The sequence below is a fragment of the Amphiura filiformis genome, chromosome 19, assembly GCF_039555335.1.
Source record: "Amphiura filiformis chromosome 19, Afil_fr2py, whole genome shotgun sequence".
NCBI lineage: Eukaryota > Metazoa > Echinodermata > Ophiuroidea > Amphilepidida > Amphiuridae > Amphiura > Amphiura filiformis.
This window is the reverse complement of record NC_092646.1, coordinates 33111938-33135085: the sequence shown is the minus strand read 5'-3', so window position 1 is coordinate 33135085 and position 23148 is coordinate 33111938. Positions and strand designations below refer to the sequence as shown.

General features: G+C 37.7%; 1 protein-coding gene across 1 annotated transcript in view; it reads right to left on the bottom strand.

Moving 5' to 3' along the window:
* Positions 1 to 1488: 1488 nt before the first annotated feature.
* Positions 1489 to 23148, bottom strand: part of LOC140141196 (uncharacterized) — a 76664-nt gene continuing 55004 nt past the window's right edge. Inside the window, exon 4 of the transcript XR_011857374.1 lies at positions 1489 to 1639. The gene's annotated coding sequence lies outside the window, so the exon portion shown is untranslated. The remainder of the gene's footprint in view (positions 1640 to 23148) is intronic.

Here is a 23148-nt window from a genome sequence, read left to right as displayed (position 1 = left end):
TTTCCTCACAGCTGAGTTCAATTACAGCTTTTTGCAATTTGACCTCACTTGCGCCCTCAATTTGAAATTTGACCTGACCTTTGACCACGGATGACCTAACAAATGCAAACATGAGCTTCCTTGGCCAAAGTTACACCCACCCACAAAGTTTGAGCTCCATTATATGAGCAGTTTGATATTTTTATGTTTTTTGACCTTTGACCTTTTAACCGTAGGTCTGACAAAAAGGTCAATGTGGAAACTTTTGTTTGTGAGTCCAAGATCCACTCACCCACCAAGTTTGAGCTCCATAGGGGCATTTTGAAATTTCTAACTTTTTTGACCTATGACCTCCTAACCGTAGGTCTGACAAAAAAGGTCACCGTGGAAACTTTTGTTTGTGAGTCCAAGATCCACCCACTCACCAAGTTTGAGCTCCATAGGGGCATTTTGAAATTTCTACCTTTTTTGACCTATGACCTCTTAACCGTAGATCTGACAAAAAGGTCACCGTGGAAACTTTTGTTTGTTAGTCCAAGATCCACCCACCCACCAAGTTTGAGCTCCATAGAGGCAATTTGAAATTTCTACCTTTTTTGACCTATGACCTCTTAACCGTAGGTCTGACAAAAAGGTCACCGTGGAAACTTTTGTTTGTTAGTCCAAGGTCCACTCACCCACCAAGTTTGAGCTCCATAGTGGCAATTTGAAATATCTACCTTTTTGACCTATGACCTCTTAACCATAGGTCTGACAAAAAGGTCACCGTGGAAACTTTTGTTTGTTAGTCCAAGATCCACCCACCCACCACGTTTGAGCTCCATAGAGGCAATTTGAAATTTCTACCTTTTTTTGACCTATGACCTCTTAACCGTTGGTCACCGTGGAAACTTTTATTTATTAGTCCAGGTCAACACACCCACCAAGTTTGAGCTCCATAGGAACAATTTGAAATTAGAATTCAATTGGGCTTGACCCAGTCGTTGACCTTTGACCTTAAAAAATATAAACTGGTTCTTTCTCATATCAAACTGCACCCACCCACCAAGTTTGAGGAATGTGCGACCCCTAGTCTCCGAGAAAAGCTGCGGACAAACACAGACAGACAGAGATCCGGTGAATTATAGTAAGATTAGTATTGGCTATATCCCAAAATCTCAACATCCGATTCAATTTGCTTGATCACGTCACATCAGCTTTCACAATACAATTAAGTATAAAAAAGAGATTTATAGTGCGCTACGCACAGGCACTAGACCTTGTGATCCACAAGCCTCAGCACACTTTACAGGTTGTCGCTGACCACTACAGCCCCACATCATTCCATAAACCATTTAACAAAAAATCCGGGACTTTTGCTACAAGAGCGCACACCCTAGACATTCCACAAATAACCATCGCAACCAGGATCCTCTCCCTGAGTTTAGTAAGGGTTACAACGAGACAATTAGCAGTAAGTTCCTTGTCCAGGGGAATTTCAAGCCAACTCAATTTTTCCACGAGAGCATACTAGGCACCACCCGGGTTTGAACATGCAACCTCTTGCACCATAGTCGAACGCCTTAACGATTGAGCTACCCACCTAACTATGGACCAAAATGGTCTCATCTCAATGGCATAGTTCAATAACCTCAATTAAACAATCATAGTGCAATTTGACCTCAAGTCACGGATTTTTTGTACCCAAATTTTCAACAGTCATTCAATGAATGTACAAATGTATTGGGTTTTTAGAACTGCACCCTTATAGATGAGCATGTTTTTGGCTCCTAATGCCTGCTTTTACACAAATGGATGTTAATTTAAGTCATACACATCATATTAATTATCCTCATCTAGACTTTTTTCGCTTTTGTGGTTATGCTTCAAGTGAGACGTCAATGAATACGGATGTACAAATCCTTTACCGCACAAATTACACAGATACTCTTTCTTCCCATCATGGGTTTTCATGTGCGATTTGAGTCCAAAACCTGTGGAAAAACATTTACCACATGATGGACATAAATGGGGCTTGTCCCCTGTATGAACTGGCAGATGTCGTTTTAGATAATACATTCTACGGAAGGTCTTGCCACAGTATGTACACAGGGGCTTCGTATGCGTCACACTTGTTTCACCACCACTGTGGTACCGTGTTATGTGAGATGCTAGGTATCTACTGGACGCTGATTTATGCCCACATTGGGTACATTCGTACTGTAGGGTATCAGGATGTCTACTTTGTATGTGTTTCCTCAAATAAGACTCAAAAGGAAAAATTTTCCCACAAAATTCACATTTTGAAATTTCTATATCTCCAATCTCATGAACTCTCTTGATATGCTTTTGTAATTGTTTTTCACTTGATAGACTTTTGAAGCAATACTTGCACTGAAGGTGGGGAGGCTTTTCTTTTGAGTGCATACTTATCATGTGGTGTTTCAAGAAGCTTTTCCTCGTGAAAAGCTTATCACATTCCTGGCATTTCAAACTTTCACACCCTGTTTCCACATGCTGGTTTAGCTCACTCTCTTGTAGGAACTTCTTTCCACAGTTTGTACACTTAAATATTTCTTCACCGGTATGAGCTTCTCGCATGTGAATATCCCTTTGATAATTTGAATCAAGTCTTTTCCCACATTTATCGCATATAAGCCTCTTACGTTTATACCCTGTCGTAAATTTGCTCAAATGTTTCTGTAACTTAGCCAGAGTTGGAAATGTTTTAACACAATGGTGACATTTCAGAGCTATTTTATCATCAACATGGTTTGTCCGATGTTGAGTCATCTCTTCTCTAGATGCAAACTTATCCCGCACTGTTTACATTCAAATGGAGTCTCACCGACATGTCTTTTCATATGAGAATTAAGACCGGCTTTCCCTTTAACCTTTCTGTCACAGTACATGCACACCATCATGACCATCTCGCCTTGCTTATAACATTCAAAATTACTATTTATGTGATTTAGTAAGTACTTTCGAGATTTAAATGCTCTATTGCACTGATGACAACTCAGTGCTTTCTTATCAACATGGCTTGTTCGATGTTGAGTCAGCTCTTCTCTGCTCGAGAACTTCTCTAAGCACTGCATACATTCAAATGGAGTCTCACCACCATGGCGTTTCTTATGCGTTGCAAGAGACTGTTTCCCTTTGAACTTCATGTCGCAGTATATGCACACTATCTCAGTTTCTATTTTCTGATCACGTTCATGATTCTTGATGTGCTTTTGTAAGGAAGTTTTACATTTATATGCTTTATTGCAATGATGACAACTCAGAATTAATGGACTATTGTCATTGTTCAGGGGCGTAGCAAGCGAAGGAGTCGTCAAAGGCTGGACACCAGGTCCTTGATGAGTTGAACCACTTTGACTGTCAGAGATGCATTTGTGTTCATCAAACACTGAAAGCGTTAAGAAACGCTTTGTGCATTTGTCGCACTCATATGTTTGGGAAACTTTCTTTGTTGTTTGTTGCTGATTGTCCTTAGTGGCATAATCTACAGAATGATGCATCTTTAAATCCCCTTTTGCAGTGGTCACATGTAGGTTGAGAATTATGAATAAATGAATTTGAATAACTGTGTTCTTTCAGGGGGTCATGTGTGGCAAAACCCTTTGCTCATTTGCATTTTGGTTGGACATGAGTCGCTTGATGAATTGAGCCACTTTGAGGTTCTAAGGTGCATTTGTGGTAATCAAATGCGAAAAGCGTTAAGAAACGTTTCTTGCATTTGTCACACTCAAATCTTTATTGTTTGTTGAAATCCATTTCCTGGAACAACAGGAAGTCCTAGATCAAGGGCTAGTTGCTCTGTGTTTTGACTTTGGCACAGTCTGTCACCCTCCTGCACTTTGGAAATTCTACTTCTCCATTTCTGATGACTTCTTGTGTGCTTCCTTAGAAGTTCCTATACCCCTCAAAATTTGACCACAATCGTAAACAGTATCTGCATTTGAAGGGTTGAAGTAGTAGAGTATTTTTGGTGATTCTTGAACGAGGTGCTTGTACTCTGTAAGGAAACAGGAAATAAATATTTTAAGTTGGAATTTAGAAAAAATATTAGAGGGAAGAGAGAGAACACAGGGGGAAGGAGAAGAAGCAAGGCCGTTTACCACCTATGCATAAAGACCACTTTTATCAACATGTAGGGCAGCCTCAAATTAAAACTTATTGGTTTTACATAGGCTAAAAGGTAAATTACAAAGTTATTTTTATTGCAGTCCCAGTAAACACAAAGTAAGCATGGCAAGCAGAAACTTCCTCCCGTTGATGAATTGCGGCCTGATCCTAAACAAGAGCGATAACCGCACCTTAGCTGAACCATGTGGCTTCGGCAGTATATTGTGGTAGGCCTATACCACTGTCATCATTGCATTTAAATTTCAGCTCAATTGAAGCATTTTGAAAACTTGACATTAAAATTCATTTAAGGTCATTAAGGGGCAATAAAGGGGTCAAATTTTGACCCCTTTATTGCCCCTTAATGACCTTAAATGAATTTTAAAATATTTTAAACATGTTTAGAATGTCATAAGGATCATTGCGTTTCGGTTAAAATGACCTTTTTTGACCCCTGTGACCCCAGGATGACCTCTGACGTTTGGAAATATTTTTATTATATTCTTTATGTTTTCCTCTTTCATATGACACCACTCATGGGGTCATACCTTCGTGGCATTTAGAGATATGTCCATTTCAGACCAAATGGTTAGTCAGTTAGTAAGCTAGTAAGTAAGTAAGCTAGTAAGTAAGTAAGCTAGTAAGCTAGTAAGTAAGTAAGCTAGTAACATTCACTCATATAGGCTGATACCATTTCATGGTTCAGCAAAAATACAAGTTACCCGGTCTGAATTCCTGGTAGGTTACCAGAAGGTCATACGTTTACAAGCTTTGCCCTGACCTATTTTCCAGACTAAGTGTGTATTAAAGTTTCAATGGCACTGGAAATGAGTTGATAAATTCAGTCCCTAGCCACAAAATACAAGAGGCCACAGTTCAATTACCAGTGTTGGAGGACTCGAGTCCTGGACTCGGACTCGAGTCCTTTTTTCAAGGACTTGGACTCGGACTCGGAAGCTCGGACTTGGACCCCAAGGACTCGGGACTCGGCTCCGAGTCTTCCTCGAGTCCGGCAAAATTGGGTCTTTTTAGGTCTTTTATTTTCGTTCATTTTAATCATTTACCTCCTGAATTTGGTTTTGCTGTGGAACCGAATTCAGCAGTCGGGCGCTTGCAAAAATAGCAGGTTTTCAATTGATCATTGCCATCACAACCAAAATGGGAGCTAATTAAATGGATTCATCAGTTATTTTACCTGCTCATGTGTGGAACTTTCTGTATACTATAATGATGGTCATCACATTGGCAAGGAGCTTTAAGTTCAACGGAATCAACACCATTTTGGCATGTTTGGCTTGAAATTACATTTAAAATGCATACATGCCCTATGAAATGGTATTGTCATCCAAAGTGTTGCGTGTGCAATTCTGTTTATGTGGGGATTAGCAAATATTTGGGTGAAATAGACATCCACATGGCCGTGGATTTGCCGGCTTGGGTTGCATCGATTGGTGTTGAAATTTGAAAGATATTGTCATTTTAGTATTGCTTCAAACATTAGGCCTATAGTGAAATGCAAAGGAAGGTAAATCCTTGAGTTTATCTGCTTACACCCAATGACCCCTTATTAATAGAAATTAACACCAAATTCTTTGTGTGCATTTTTAACAAATTTAACAAAAGATTTCATACTTTTTTGTCCAGAATATTATTTTTCACGGTAATGACATCCGATTTTTAGCGTTCCCAAACACATGACCCCCATTTTCTTGGGGCTCCCACTGAATCATATCAATTTGTAAGTGCACTTTAGCAAAGTCATAGTTCATTGAATTTACAACCGTATGACAAAACAGGCGAAATCTGTAATTTGCACAAGATTTGCAATTTAAAGAGAATTGGCCATTGCTCAAATAAAATGAAGCTAGTAATTATATGGCCAATTGTCAATGATGGCCGCAGAAAAATGAAAAATTTAAAAAACAGACATTTGCCCATAACTTTGTTGATATTTGAGCTACAGACGTGGTTGACCGGCCCTCATTTTTTAAGTTAAACAAAATGATTTCCATGTGAAAAAACCTAACTTGAAAATTTTGTGATCATGCCTAACAAGGGACGAGGCGACTTTTAATTATTAATTATCTATTATTTTCTTTATTTTAAAACAAGATGTCGCAACCTACATCAACTCGTTTTGACAAGGAACACTGGAACATGCATTTACCTATTTTACAAAGTTCTATGTTTGATTTTATACATAAGTAATGGTACAGTTATGTTCCTTGTTTATTCATCATTATAGTTGATACAAGCAAAGTCAGAAAGTAGCAAATGGAAGTCATTAAAAGTTATTTTAAAATAGAAAATCCAAAATAAAAATAAAATAATTAAATATTTTGCAATTCTCTACTTTGGACGCGGACGGGAAACAGGCCCGGGGGGGGGGGGGCACTCAAATTAAATTTCGGGAGGGTGCGCGGCGCAGAGCGCCGAACTTTGGGAACTAAGCAATGATTTTCGGGCAAAATAGGGGCTTGAAGAACTGAAATTAGGGCCAAATTACACACTGTTGAGCTAAAAATTTCTAAATAATTTCCAAATTTGAGCTTAAAGAGCTACATAACAATTTGTCAGAGTTTGAGGCTCAAAGAACTGGAGCAGATCCAAATGTGGGGCTAAGGAACTGCCGGAGAGCCTGAAACATACCCGTACCACCGTAACTTCCTTCCATATACGTGCTTACCTCAAATGGTTGAGTATCAACGCACGGGCTTTACGTGAAGTTTACCTTATGCACGATGCACGATCCTGGAACCTAGGATTGATTGCAGATATCAGAACCGGGGATGGTCCCCCTTCCTTTTTCGAATAGCTCGACACTTAACATGCACAGGGTTTGACTCTTCCTGTACACAGGACCAACGGCTTTATGTGACTTCCGAATCACAGAGGAAGCACATACACTACCTATATCTGCATGTGATAAGCAGTGTATGGGGGCGAGAAGAAATTCTTCAATTAAATTCTGAAATTAAATTTCTGAACTGAATTGAAGTATTTCTGACCATATTATAGGAACTGTTTGGGAGGGAAGAGAATTTTCACCTAAGGCAAGCCCAAGACTCGAACCCTCATAGATCGTATCTCCCGGCCGGCTGCGCAACGCCTTTTTCCACCAAGCCAACGCTCGATTTAGCTCAAAAGCAATTTGTGTGTAAATCAAGACCAGCTTTCTCAAGAACGAACTACCCCCATTCACACTGTACAAATAAGTTAAAATTAAGGGGGTACTACTACACCCATTGCATTTTTTTTGCATTTTTTTGCATTTTGTGAAGAAATGAGAAAAAGAAATTGGACAAAGTGGTATGCAAAATGAAGGGGCAAATCTTCTCGTTCAATTGGTGGCATCAGTATCAATGAAGCGTACATGCTTCTAATGGTATAAGCCAGAAAGTGGTACATCACTGATGTTTTAAATTCACTTCAAAAGGAAACACAGAAGAAGAGTGGACATGGTTCAAAGATGCTCTAACAGACACCCTTAAAGCAAACTGTGGGACTAAGAAAAGAAAAACAGGACAAGTGATAGGGACATCCTGGTGGAATGACATGGTCAAAGCAGCAACCAAAGAGAAGAAAAGACTCTTCAAGAAATGGTCCAAAAGCAACCTGGAAGCAGACTACAACGAGTACAGGGAAGCCCGGCGTAACTGCAAGAAGACTATCAAAGAAGCCAAAGACCAGTCTTGGAAAACTTATGGGGAAGATCTGGCAGAAAAATCAAGTAGCTCAAGCAGAGAGTTCTTTAAAGCAGTTAAAGCCTACAAACAGCGGGACGAGCCTTTTGACCCAACCGCCATCATAAGCGACAAGGATGGAAACCCCTCACAGACAGCTGCGAAATCACCAACAGATGGGGAGAATACTTAGAAGATTTGCTCAACCCAAGCGGTGATGGTGACAGACAACAGCAGCAGCCCTTCCATCCTCGGTTCCAAGAGGAAGTTGATCCACCCATACTCCAGGAGGAAGTCAGAAATGCTATTAAAACCAGTCCCAAAAACAAGGCAGCTGGAATTGATGACATCACAACACAAGCCATACGTGCTTGTGGAGATACAGGAGTCAAATGGTTGACAAGAGTGTTCAACAGGGCTTGGGAGGAGCGAGCTGTACCCGATGACTGGCAGCGTGCAATAATTGTCCCCATCTGGAAGACAAGGCGGTTCTCGAACCACGAGTCTCGCCTGCTTTCGCGATCGCCTGCTTTTACGATTACTTTTGGTAGAAGAAAATGAACCTGCAACAACCCATGGCGATTTGCCTGTTCAATTTGAGCTTGATTGGACCAATATTGGAATTTGACCTTTGATCCCTAAATTTTGGTAGGTCTCGGCTGGGCACAATTACCTGGCTGATGGTGACTGTAGGCCTACCCACCAAGTCTCATGCCCATCCGACAATTTTTACTAATTTGACCTCAGATGACCCTTACTGACCCCAAAATGACCTTCCAAAAATTGGGCTCTAAATGTTGACTGTACATGTCATGCCCATACAACAGTTTTTAGTCATTTGACTTCAGATGACCTCTGAGTGACCTCAGATGACCTTGCAATGACTGTCCAAAAATTTGGCTCTAAATGATGACTGTACCCACCAAGTTTCATGCCCCTGTGACAGTTTTTAGAAATTTGACCACAGGCGACCCATGGGTGACCTCAGATGTCCCTGAAATGACCTTACAAAATTGGACTTTAAATGTTGACTGTAACCACCAAGTGTCATGCCCATGGATGACCTTTGATGATCCCAAAATGACCTTCCAAAAATTGGCTCTAAATGTTGACTGTACCCACCAAGTTTCATGCCCATACAACAGTTTTAGTAATTTGACCTCAGATGACCCCTGGGTGCCCCTGAAATGGCCTTCCAAAAATTTGACTCTTAATGTTGACAGTGACCACTTAGTGTCATGCCCATACGACAGTTTTTAGTAATGTGACCTCAGATGACCCCTGAGTGACCTTGGATGACCCTGAAATGACTTTCCAAACAACATGGCTCTAAATGTTGACTGTACCCACCAAGTTTCATGCCCATATAACAGTTTCAAGTAATTTGACCTCAGATGACCCCTGGGTGACCTTGGGTGACCTTGGATGACCCAAAATGACCTTCCAAAAATTTGGCTCTAAATGTTGACTGTACCCACCAAGTTTCATGCCCATACGACAGTTTTAGTAATTTGACCTCAGATGACCCCTGGGTGACCTCGGATGACCCCGAAATAATCTTCCGAACATTTTACTCTAAATGTTGACTGTACCACCAAGTTTCATGCCCATACGACAGTTTTTAGTAATTTGACCTCAGATGACCCCTGGGTGACCTCGGATGACCCCGAAATAATCTTCCGAACATTTTACTCTAAATGTTGACTGTACCCACCAAGTTTCATGCCCATACGACAGTTTTAGTAATTTGACCTCAGATGACCCCTGGGTGACCTCGGATGACCCGAAATAATCTTCTGAACATTTGACTCTAAATGTTGACTGTACCCACCAAGTTTCATGTCCATACGACAGTTTTTAGTAGTTTAACCTTAGATGACCCCTGGGTGACCTCGGATGACCCCGAAATAATCTTCCGAACATTTGACTCTAAATGTTGATTGTACCCACCAAGTTTCATGCCCATACGAGAGTTTTAGTAATTTGACCTTAGATGACCCCTGGGTGACCTCGGATGACCCCGAAAGAATCTTCCGAACATTTTACTCTAAATGTTGATTGTACCCACCAAGTTTCATGCCCATACGACAGTTTTTAGTAATTTGACCTCAGATGACCCCTGGGTGACCTCAGATGACCCCGAAATAATCTTCCGAACATTTGACTCGATGTAGCACCCCAACAGAGACATTTTTGACATAAAAACCCGTTTTAGACATTTTTTTGAAAAAATGCTTCCTTCACCCTAAAAGGTTGTTTTAAATGTACAGTTTCCTATACTTTTGTACATGAGAGACATTCTTAAAAGTCTTTTTGGCCTAATAACTTGGCCTACATGACCGAAATTGATATATATAATGCATAATATAAAAACATTATTTAATTAAATTTTTTACCCCCCCCCCCAACTTCGAGTGTGTGGGAGGGGGCCACATGGGGGGGGTGCTAGTGAACATTTGACTCGATGTAGCACCCCAACAGAGACATTTTTGACATAAAAACCCGTTTTAGACATTTTTTTGAAAAATGCTTCCTTCACCCTAAAAAGGTTGTTTTAAATGTACAGTTTCCTATACTTTTGTACATGAGAGACATTCTTAAAAGTCTTTTTTGGCCTAATGACTTGGCCTACATGACCGAAATTGATATATGTAATGCATAATATAAAAACAATATTTCATTAAATTTTGACCCCCCCAACTTTGAGTGTGTGGGAGGGGCCACATGGGGGGGGGGTACTAGTGTGCATCCTCTGGTCATACTACCCCTACCACATTATGTTGACCGTACCCACCAAGTATCGTGCCCATACGACAGTTTTAGTCATTTGACCTCAGATGACCCCTGGATGACCTTGGGTGACCTTGGCGCACTTTTAACCAATACAAACTTGTTCTGTCTGGGGTGAAGATGCACCCACCCACCAAGTTTGAAGAACGTGCGACCCCTAGTCTCTTAGAAAATAGGTTTTTGCATTTTATGCATAAATTATGCAAATTAGGTACTTAATTACCATATTTTGCGCTGAAAAACGAATCGGATTGAGATCCTCTGGTCATACTACCCCTACCACGTTTCATCATCATAGGGCTTAGGGATCTTACGAATCCCCCAGATACAGCTCCACAAGGCGGATTTCTTCAGATTTCCAACCATATTTGTAGAATCGTTCCGCATAAATTATGCTAATTAACAACTAAATGCATACTTTTAGCGAAAAACTAATCAGGTGATCAGCAGATGTGTATCATAGCTGCTACCAGGTTTTGTTACCATGCGCCCGACGGATCTTGAGATAGTCTGTCCACAAACTCCGCTATCAATTTGCGCTGATTTTCGCATAAATTATGCAAATTAGCTATGTTAATTTGCATATTTTTCACCGAAAACATACGGTTACGGAGCAAACTTGGATACCCTTCCTCCCACCAAGTAGCGTCACCGTAAGTCTTACGGTTCCCCAGATACAGCTCCGGACGGACACACATACATACATACATACATCCACACACACACACATCCATCCATCCACACACACGGACAGACAGAAATAGTGATTACTAAGTCCCATCCTGAACAAAGTTCAGGCGAGACAAAAAAAGGGAGTAAAAGAGATTGTAGCAAATATAGAGGAATCTCTCTGCTCAGCCATACTGGGAAGATTTATGGAAAGATCTTAGAGAAGCGAATACGACCAGTTGTTGAACATCAGCTGAGCGAAGCGCAGTTTGGGTTCAGGAAGAACAGAGGGTGCACTGATGCCATATTTGCTCTGAGACAGCTGTGTGAAAGGAGTATTGAGTACAATCAAGATCTGTACACTATATTCATAGACCAAGAAAAGGCGTTTGATCGAGTAAACAGAGATCTACTCTGGACTGTGCTAGAAGACTACGGTGTAAAAGGGCAACTGCTGGACAGTGTGAGAGCCATCTACAGGGACAGCCTCTGTACTGTCAGGACAAGGACAGGACTCACCAAGTGGTTTCCTGTGAAGTCAGGTGTCCGACAAGGATGTGTCCTCTCGCCTCTCCTGTTCCTCATTTTTATGGACAGGATCACCCAAGAAGCAAATCTAGATGAAGAAGCTCTCAATGAACTACTGTTTGCAGATGATCAATGTCTCATCCACCAAGACAGCCTTAGCTTACAAAACCACACCAACAGACTGCACGCAACCTGCCAGAAGTATGGCATGAGCATAAGCATCCCAAAGACAGTAAACCATGCTGATCAGCAGATCCCAAAAGACCTTGTACATCAAGATTGACAACACAACCCTCCAGCAATCAAAGGAGTTTAAGTACCTGGGCAGCATCTTTACTGAAGACGGGAAGATAGACCGAGAAATTGAAACCAGATGCCAGAAAGCAAACAACATCACCTTCATGCTTGGGCCTATACTTTCCCACCCAGCGGTGCCAATGGATGCAAAAAGAACAATCATCAACGCAATCTATACTCCGACTCTCTGCTACCAGGCACAAACATGGGCTATGAACAAAAAAGACTGAGCGGAAGATCACCACCTGTGAAATGATCATGCCTACGAAAAGCTATAAACAAGACACGACGGGACAAAATTAGAAATGAAGTCATCAGAGACATGGTTGGCACCAAGCCTATGCTAGACCAGATTGAAAGCCATCGCATCAAATGGTTTGGTCACCTTATGGCATGCGCATGCCCACAAATCAACCAGCCCTGCGGACCTACGTACTACAACAGCAAACTGTCCGGTACCAAGCCTGTAGGAAGACCAAGAAGAAGATGGATTGAGGGGGGCAAGAAAATCCTGACAAGGCACAATACCAACCTGACAGATGCTACCCATGCAGCCCAAGACAGGCGTCCCATCATTTCCCAGCGACTCTGAGAGGAACAAGCGGAGGACAAAAGTAAAGTAAAGTAAGCATGTCAGGTCATCGACACCAATTTGGTATTTGTTACGACACCAATTTGGCATGATTTGGTGTTTGTTATGCACCTCGAAATATGTACCTTAAAGTCTGTGTCTACTTCCTGACATCGTAAGCTTCCCATTGACATATAACTTTATTTTCAATGAGGTTCACCTTTTAATATAAACAGGAGGGTGAAAGTGCATATAGGAACAATGCCAAAAACTACGTCACGCCGGTCACGCTATTGTTCGAGTTAAGAGGGCGCACCACCAAATCACTCCACGATTTATGTAACAGTGAAATTCGGTTAAAATAGTCCACCGCTTATTTGAGCTTGTTTGCTTTATTTTCTAAGCGTATAGTCAAATTTTGCCCGTTTTCAGCTCATTTGCTTCCGACAAGTATATACATGAAGAATTAGGAGAAAAAGTCCCAATTTCTTATTTCAGAGTTGAAGTTCTGGCGCGAATTTGAACAACGTCCGGTTTCCAAAATTGAGTGATTTTAGGGTTAAATTTACACAATTTTTCTTTGCGGCAAAATAACAGAAAAAGTCGGTGGTTAGCAATATATTCCGTTAAAAGAATAATATTCTACACATGATCAGCTTTAATCTGATACCAAGCTTTATAGTTGAAATACGTAATTCAAGTGCCAAAACGAGATCCAAATGTAGGCATTTTACCGTGTATTTCAATGGGCGCGTTTAATGGTGGTGCGCTCCCTTATAAGAGGCTTTCAAGATGTGTTACTATGTTCGCGCTTCTGTACAAAAAGACATCGAATAAGGCGGAAGTCTTAAAAATCAGTTTATTTCAGTCACAAATGCTTTAAATAACTTTTGTGATTAATTTTAGGAACATTTGTTAAAAAATTTACCCAAAAATACAGGTCTCTGACGTCAAGAAAAGCATGAAAAATCGCTTTTGTGAGTGCTTTTGCTGTAAATTTATACCAGATCAGAATAACGCATAAAACTTGTATTTTTGCTTAAATTGCCAATATCAGTAGGCCTTGTTTTGAAGAGAGAGAAGAAGAAGGGGGGGGGGGGTACTTTGACATAATTAAGTAAATAGGCCTATATTAAAGATATTCAAAACATGAATACACACATTTTGTACTTTTCTCAAATAAAAAATTTAAATTAGAAAGTGTCCTTTTGCATCAATCATTCAATTTTCTGTCCAACCCCTGCAAAACTCTGCATGTTGATGAACATGATGAAATTTGGGTTTTTTGGTGATTCCGAGCTGAGTTTTAAAACATCATTTCTTCCGAGCGGAATGTCGCAGAGGGATGAAAGTTTGCAAAATGACTAGAAACTATCTCCAGTTTACTTTAAAAAGTAAAAATTTGGATTTTGATAACTATTGACGTTTATAAGAGGGCGCACCACCAAATCACTCCACGATTTATGTAACAGTGAAATTCGGTTAAAATAGTCCACCGCTTATTTGAGCTTGTTTGGCTTTATTTTCTAAGCGTATAGTCAAATTTTGCCCGTTTTCAGCTCATTTGCTTCCGACAAGTATATACATGAAGAATTCGGAGAAAAAGTCCCAATTTCTTATTTCAGAGTTGAAGTTCTGGCGCGAATTTGAACAACGTCCGGTTTCCAAAATTGAGTGATTTTTTAGGGTTAAATTTACACAATTGTTCTTTGCGGCAAAATAACAGAAAAAGTCGGTGGTTAGCAATATATTCCGTTAAAAGAATAATATTCTACACATGATCAGCTTTAATCTGATACCAAGCTTTATAGTTGAAATACGTAATTCAAGTGCCAAAACGAGATCCAAATGTAGGCATTTTACCGTGTATTTTAATGGGCGCGTTTAAGGGTGGTGCGCTCCCTTATAAGAGGCTTTCAAGATGTGTTACTATGTTAAGCTTCTGTACAAAAAAAAGACATCGAATAAGGGCGGAAGTCTTAAAAAATCAGTTTATTTCAGTCACAAATGCTTTAAATAACTTTTGTGATTAATTTTAGGAACATTTGTAAAAACATTTACCCAAAAATACAGGTCTCTGGCGTCAAGAAAAGCATGAAAAATCGCTTTCGTGAGTGCTTTTGCTGTAAATTTATACCAGATCAGAATAACGCATAAAACTTGTATTTTTGCTTAAATTGCCAATATCAGTAGGCCTTGTTTTGAAGAGAGAGAAGAAGAAGGGGGGTACTTTGACATAATTAAGTAAATAGGCCTATATTAAAGATATTCAAAACATGAATACACACATTTTGTACTTTTCTCAAATAAAAAATTTAAATTAGAAAGTGTCCTTTTGCATCAATCATTCAATTTTCTGTCCAACCCCTGCAAAACTCTGCATGTTGATGAACATGATGAAATTTGGGTTTTTGGTGATTCGAGCTGAGTTTTAAAACATCATTTCTTCCGAGCGGAATGTCGCAGAGGGATGAAAGTTTGCAAAATGACTAGAAACTATCTCCAGTTTACTTTAAAAAGTAAAAATTTGGATTTTGATAACTATTGCATTTATAAGAGGGCGCACCACCAAATCACTCCACGATTTATGTAACAGTGAAATTCGGTTAAAATAGTCCACCGCTTATTTGAGCTTGTTTGCTTTATTTTCTAAGCGTATAGTCAAATTTTGCCCGTTTTCAGCTCATTTGCTTCCGACAAGTATATACATGAAGAATTGGAGAAAAAGTCCCAATTTCTTATTTCAGAGTTGAAGTTCTGGCGCGAATTTGAACAACGTCCGGTTTCCAAAATTGAGTGATTTTTAGGGTTAAATTTACACAATTTTTTCTTTTGCAAAATAACAGAAAAAAGTCGGTGGTTAGCAATATATTCCGTTAAAAGAATAATATTCTACACATGATCAGCTTTAATCTGATACCAAGCTTTATAGTTGAAATACGTAATTCAAGTGCCAAAACGAGATCCAAATGTAGGCATTTTACCGTGTATTTCAATGGGCGCGTTTAATGGTGGTGCGCTCCCTTAAACTACATCATTCGCCATTTTGTAAATATTAACGCATGATCGTTGCTTTGAAGTTTCCACGGATAGTCTGTGGATAGCGCAAGAGCATGCTTTGACCATGCGCAAAAAAATGAATATCGTGAAGATGTTTAAGATTGATTCTTAGATGTTTCAAAAATTACCGTCATATTGCATAGATTCATCAAAGAATGGTTTGAAGTACTAACCTTATTTAGTAATTTTAAAAAATCGGGAGAATTTTACAAAATCAATGTTTTTACCTGTCGGTATTACAACTCGTGAAACACATTAGTGATGTGCCTGGGTGACCTAATCTACTAACCTTTAACGTTTCCTCTATGTATGAACTCTAACCCTCCTGCAATATGGCGCCTATTGTCTAGAGTTAAACTACATCATCATTCGGTGTGTTACGTAATACTACCATGCCTATCCCTTTATATCCCTGATATAAATAGCTCGATGGAGGACCATCACTGACCATGTGGCACGTCAACGTGCTTCTTTGAGTTTGACCAACAATTTGCCATCAAGATTTTGAACGTTGATCATACATGTATATCGACGTACATGACATAGCATTCAGATGAATATAAATAATAAATAAATATTTATAAAACAATTACTGGTTCCCTTTACAGAAAATTAAATAAACATCAATTATCAAACAAACCTTAGGAGGATTTTTTATCCAAGATCCAAGTAAGCTTATAAAAAACACTACATCAGCAAGGTCATCATCAAGCTTCCGGTTGATTCTACCTCATGAAGTAACGCATAGATCTAGCTCAACCAAGTTTAATATTTTTAAAAAATATGGTGTGAACATTTATTCTAACTTAATTTTGTAAAACAAAAGGAATAGATTTGTTGTTTTTAAGCTAGTAAATAAACAATTTAGCCATCCGAATACTAATGTTATGTGATTTTAACCATAAAATAATGTTCAATTGAAATATTTGATTGAATATTAAAAATCAGTAGCACAAGGAAGGCACGTTACAATTTACACTACTGGTACCAGCGCTGGTTTTTATCAGCTGTTTGTTTGCCGGCGAGTGCATGAGTACAAGTCAATATGAGTATGACTATGAGTAGACATGAGGAACAAACTAGTAAGTTATACATTTAAAGTATTTAATAATAATTATTATTATTTCAAAAGCCCTCAGGCAATAAATATGAGCCAGGGCAGGGGGTTAAGGGACCGTTCACAAACCTGGGGGGGCACTATACTGGCAAACCAATGGCATTGCCATTGGCAATTGGCAATGGCAATGTAGTTCCAGTAACTGTATCATACTCTCTTAGTTCCAGTAACTGTAACTCGGTAATCTTTATTTAACATTATGACATCATCTGATTATCGGGCCCAGTAAATGTCAGTATGTTGAAGGCTAGGACCGAAGACATGCAGGCAGGTCTACATACAGTGCAGTGCAGGCCTCCAAAAACCGCGGGAACGCGGGAACGGCGTTCCCAGAAAGGTCACAGAGGTCACAGAAAAAAAATTGCAAAAAAAAAAAAAAAAAACCTTGGAGAACCACTGGACCTATTATGAAATTTCAGGATCATTCACAGTTAATTTTAAAAAAGGAAAACAAAAGGTAAAAAAATTACAGTTTGTTATCCTGTATATGCAAACCATTAACTAATGTTTATTTCTTCATCTATCACATATTATAGATGCATTGGTTTTCCATGCATTTATAATATGTGCATATTAAGAATAACAAACTGTAATTTTTTAGTCTTTTTTTTTCAAATTATCTGTGAATAATCCTAGCCCTTCAGAATAGGTCCAGTGGTTCTTCAAAGTTGCAGAATACTTCTAAAAAAATGTTAAAAAATAAATAAAAAATTGTTTTTGAATTTTTTTTACCGACATCCGACATCCAATAATCGGTTGAGCCCTAGATGTGATTACTGTAAAAGTCAATATTTTCGCGATAAGATATTTTCGCGATTTTGAAGATTTTGTCAATTGCGCGAGAATTAAATTTCACGGTTTTGAAATTGATACAATAGCAACCTAATGCAAAAGGTTATTTTCGCGAGTTTTTATTTTCGCGATTTTATATACACTCGCGAAATTAGCGAAAATAAAAACCTCGCGAAAATTTCTACTTTTACAGTATATCAATCATATACTATGTACTATGACTTACGACAAAAAAATGAAAACATTGTTGGAAATTTGTGAGTTTTGACAGAAGGCTAATACTTTGAAATTTTAAGTTGTTTTAAGTGTTTTTTTTGTTAAAAAGGATGTAAATTTTGATAGAAAACTGTTCCAAAATAAGGCTCAGATAGCACGAGAGAGCATCTAAACCCTGAGAGCTTCCAGGGCCCTAAAGGGAGCCCTGGACCCCGGCCGTTAGGCCCTTCACAATTAATTCTTAGTTTCCTGTTTCATGGTTGAAAACCAGGGATGAGGCGACTTTTAATTATTAATTATTAATTATCTTTTATTTTCTTTATTTTAAAATAAGTGGTGCATAACCTACATCAAGCCATTTTGATAAGGAGCATGCATTTAATTATTTTACTACTATGTTTGATTTTACACATAAGTCATGGTACAATTAGGTTCTATGTTTATTCATCATTATAGATGATATCATCAAAGTCAGAAAGTAGCAAATGGTAGTCATTAAAAGTTATTTTTAAGGTAGTATTATCGGCTACGGTGTCATGCACAGATTTGGTTGAAAATGATACAGGATGTGTAGTTGAGTGAGAAAAACATGCCTGCCAAATTTTAATTTTTGCCAAAAAAGCGTTTTTGAGTTATGCTATTTTTTATCATTAAGAAACCCCATTGACTTTGCACATAAAAGTGGTTTTGACACTAAGCCTCGTTCACTAAAATTGGTAAATATTTGAAAAGGGATACTATGTTTGAATATTATTTTTTCTCCTTTACATCCTCTTTATAGAACTGCTTTTTGGATCTTTTTATTACAAAAATGTTACCAAATAATATTACTGACTTTTTTCCAATATATTGGCCAGTAATAAAGGTGATATTTGAAGGTAATGTTAGTACTTGCTCAAATTTTCTTGATTTGATCTAGAAACACTGAATGACCCAATTTCATAATTATTGTCTGAGCTAACCATAGGGCCAATTTAAACAAACAAGGTGTCATATGAAAGGTTATTAAATTTAGAAACTTTTCTCGCCAGCTTTTTTTAATAAAGTATTTCTATTTTAAGTTATGGGTGTTTCTAGATTTCCCTAATTTAAAAATGGGAAAAATGATTTTTCTCAAAAAATAAACACTTTATCAAAAAAATCTGGCGAGAGAATTTAGATTATTAGGCTTATTAACCACCCCTCAAACTATGGAAACCATATCACATTCCCTTTAGGCTAGCAATAATTATTTCTTGGAAAAATTATGGAATTTTCATAAAATAAAGAAAAACATAAGAAATGTTTCAATTTTCATGAAACATTAAAAATAAGTGGAGTAAAGACTTATCTTCAATTGGTTATATATTTGATGAGGATACATAATTCTGATTTGATATAGTGGCTATTTTCCTGCATGGGCCTATTATCCGATGATCCTACCTTAAAGAAAATCCAAAATATAAATAAAATAATTAAATATTTTGCATTTCTCTACTTTGGACGCGGGCGGGAAACAGGAAACTAAGAATCAATTGTAATTGGCCTTAGGACTTCGCGCTTCGCGCTCGTGATGTCCGCTAAGCGCACATAGGCCTATTTCAATTATTTCACAGAAAATTTCCAGCACTTGTCATTAAGTTCCCAGACAGCAGAAAATTTTCTGGAGGCCTGGTGCAGTGTGCTCTCTATACATGCTATATATCGGGTGTGGATATAAATGTGCGAGTTGCGAGTGCGAGTTGTGAGTGCGAGTTCGAGTTGTGAGATGCGAGTTGAAATTTGCAAGTTGCGAGTTGAAATTTGCGAGTTGACAGTTGTCAAGTTGCGAGTTGGTTTATGAGTTGACATTTGCAAAAAAATTTTTTTTTTTTTTTTTTAAGTTTTTTTATTTTTTCGGTTTTGTAGTGTCCCTAGACCTTAATGCATGGTTGACCTAAAAAAAAAAAAAAATTCAAGATATTTTGTATTTTTAATATGAAAATTGATACTTTGTATTCATATCATACTCTATTATGATTTCAAAATGCATTCAAATTCAATGCATTTTGAAATCATTAATAGACTATGACATGAATACAAATTGATCAATTTTCATATTAAAATACAAAATATCTTGAATTTTTTTTTTCGGTACCGGTAGGTACGTATTTCCTACCCGGGTAATGTAATCTCGGGCGGGTACCCGCTACCCCGCCCGAAAATGCTAGCCTTATCACATTCTAAAATGAAATCACATGGATCCCCTTAATTAGATTTTAAATTACATGTATATGGGCATTTAATGAGACTGAGAGTATTGACAGTTGCTTTGAAAATATTTCTCCTTCGATACATGATATAGGGCCGATATCTTTAAAGTTTAGTAAATAAACAATTTAGCCATCCGAATACTAATGTTATGTGATTTTAACCATAAAATAATGTTCAATTGAAATATTTGATTGAATATTAAAAATCAGTAGCACAAGGAAGGCGCGTTACAATTTACACTACTGGTACCAGCGCTGGTTTTTATCAGCTGTTTGTTTGCCGGCGAGTGCATGAGTACAAGTCAATATGAGTATGACTATGAGTAGACATGAGGAACAAACTAGTAAGTTATACATTTAAAGTATTTAATAATAATTATTATTATTTCAAAAGCCCTCAGGCAATAAATATGAGCCAGGGCAGGGGGTTAAGGGACCGTTCACAAACCTGGGGGAGAGAAAACAAAAATAGAAAAACAAATGGCATTGCCATTGGCAATTGGCAATGGCAATGTAGTTCCAGTAACTGTATCATACTCTCTTAGTTCCAGTAACTGTAACTCGGTAATCTTTATTTAACATTATGACATCATCTGATTATCGGGCCCAGTAAATGTCAGTATGTTGAAGGCTAGGACCGAAGACATGCAGGCAGGTCTACATACAGTGCAGTGCAGGCCTCCAAAAACCGCGGGAACGCGGGAACGGCGTTCCCAGAAAGGTCACAGAGGTCACAGAAAAAAATTGCAAAAAAAAAAAAAAAACCTTGGAGAACCACTGGACCTATTATGAAATTTCAGGATCATTCACAGTTAATTTTAAAAAGGAAAACAAAAGGTAAAAAATTACAGTTTGTTATCCTGTATATGCAAACCATTAACTAATGTTTATTTCTTCATCTATCACATATTATAGATGCATTGGTTTTCCATGCATTTATAATATGTGCATATTAAGAATAACAAACTGTAATTTTTTCGTCTTTTTTTTTCAAATTATCTGTGAATAATCCTAGCCCTTCAGAATAGGTCCAGTGGTTCTTCAAAGTTGCAGAATACTTCTAAAAAATGTTAAAAATAAATAAAAATTGTTTTTTGAATTTTTTTACCGACATCCGACATCCAATAATCGGTTGAGCCCTAGATGTGATTACTGTAAAAGTCAATATTTTCGCGATAAGATATTTTCGCGATTTTGAAGATTTTGTCAAATGCGAGAGAAGTAAATGTCACGGTTGTGAAATTGATACAATAGCAACCTAATGCAAAAGGTTATTTTCGCGAGTTTTTATTTTCGCGATTTTATGTCCACGAGAAATTCGCGAAAATAAAAACCTCGCGAAAATTTCTACTTTTACAGTATATCAATCATATACTATGTACTATGACTTACGACAAAAAAATGAAAACATTGTTGGAAATTTGTGAGTTTTGACAGAAGGCTAATACTTTGAAATTTTAAGTTGTTTTAAGTGTTTTTTTTGTTAAAAAGGATGTAAATTTTGATAGAAAACTGTTCCAAAATAAGGCTCAGATAGCACGAGAGAGCATCTAAACCCTGAGAGCTTCCAGGGCCCTAAAGGGAGCCCTGGACCCCGGCCGATTAGGCCCTTCACAATTAATTCTTAGTTTCCTGTTTCATGGTTGAAAACCAGGGATGAGGCGACTTTTAATTATTAATTATTAATTATCTTTTATTTTCTTTATTTTAAAATAAGTGGTCATAACCTACATCAAGCCATTTTGATAAGGAGCATGCATTTAATTATTTTACTACTATGTTTGATTTTACACATAAGTCATGGTACAATTAGGTTCTATGTTTATTCATCATTATAGATGATATCATCAAAGTCAGAAAGTAGCAAATGGTAGTCATTAAAAGTTATTTTTAAGGTAGTATTATCGGCTACGGTGTCATGCACAGATTTGGTTGAAAATGATACAGGATGTGTAGTTGAGTGAGAAAAACATGCCTGCCAAATTTTAATTTTGCCAAAAAAGCGTTTTTTGAGTTATGCTATTTTTTATCATTAAGAAACCCCATTGACTTTGCACATAAAAGTGGTTTTGACACTAAGCCTCGTTCACTAAAATTGGTAAATATTTGAAAAGGGATACTATGTTTAAATATTATTTTTTCTCCTTTACATCCTCTTTATAGAACTGCTTTTTGGATCTTTTTATTACAAAAATGTTACCAAATAATATTACTGACTTTTTTCCAATATATTGGCCAGTAATAAAGGTGATATTTGAAGGTAATGTTAGTACTTGCTCAAATTTTCTTGATTTGATCTAGAAACACTGAATGACCCAATTTCATAATTATTGTCTGAGCTAACCATAGGGCCAATTTAAACAAACAAGGTGTCATATGAAAGGTTATTAAATTTAGAAACTTTTCTCGCCAGCTTTTTTTAATAAAGTATTTCTATTTTAAGTTATGGGTGTTTCTAGATTTCCCTAATTTAAAAATGGAAAAAATCATGTGTCTCAAAAAATAAACACTTTATCAAAAAATCTGGCGAGAGAATTTAGATTATTAGGCTTATTAACCACCCCTCAAACTATGGAAACCATATCACATTCCCTTTAGGCTAGCAATAATTATTTCTTGGAAAAATTAGGGAATTTTCATAAAATAAAGAAAAACATAAGAAATGTTTCAATTTTCATGAAACATTAAAAATAAGTGGAGTAAAGACTTATCTTCAATTGGTTATATATTTGATGAGGATACATAATTCTGATTTGATATAGTGGCTATTTTCCTGCATGGGCCTATTATCCGATGATCCTACCTTAAAGAGAAAATCCAAAATATAAATAAAATAATTAAATATTTTGCATTTCTCTACTTTGGACGCGGGCGGGAAACAGGAAACTAAGAATCAATTGTAATTGGCCTTAGGACTTCGCGCTTCGCGCTCGTGATGTCCGCTAAGCGCACATAGGCCTATTTCAATTATTTCACAGAAAATTTCCAGCACTTGTCATTAAGTTCCCAGACAGCAGAAAATTTTCTGGAGGCCTGGTGCAGTGTGCTCTCTATACATGCTATATATCGGGTGTGGATATAAATGTGCGAGTTTATGAGTGCGAG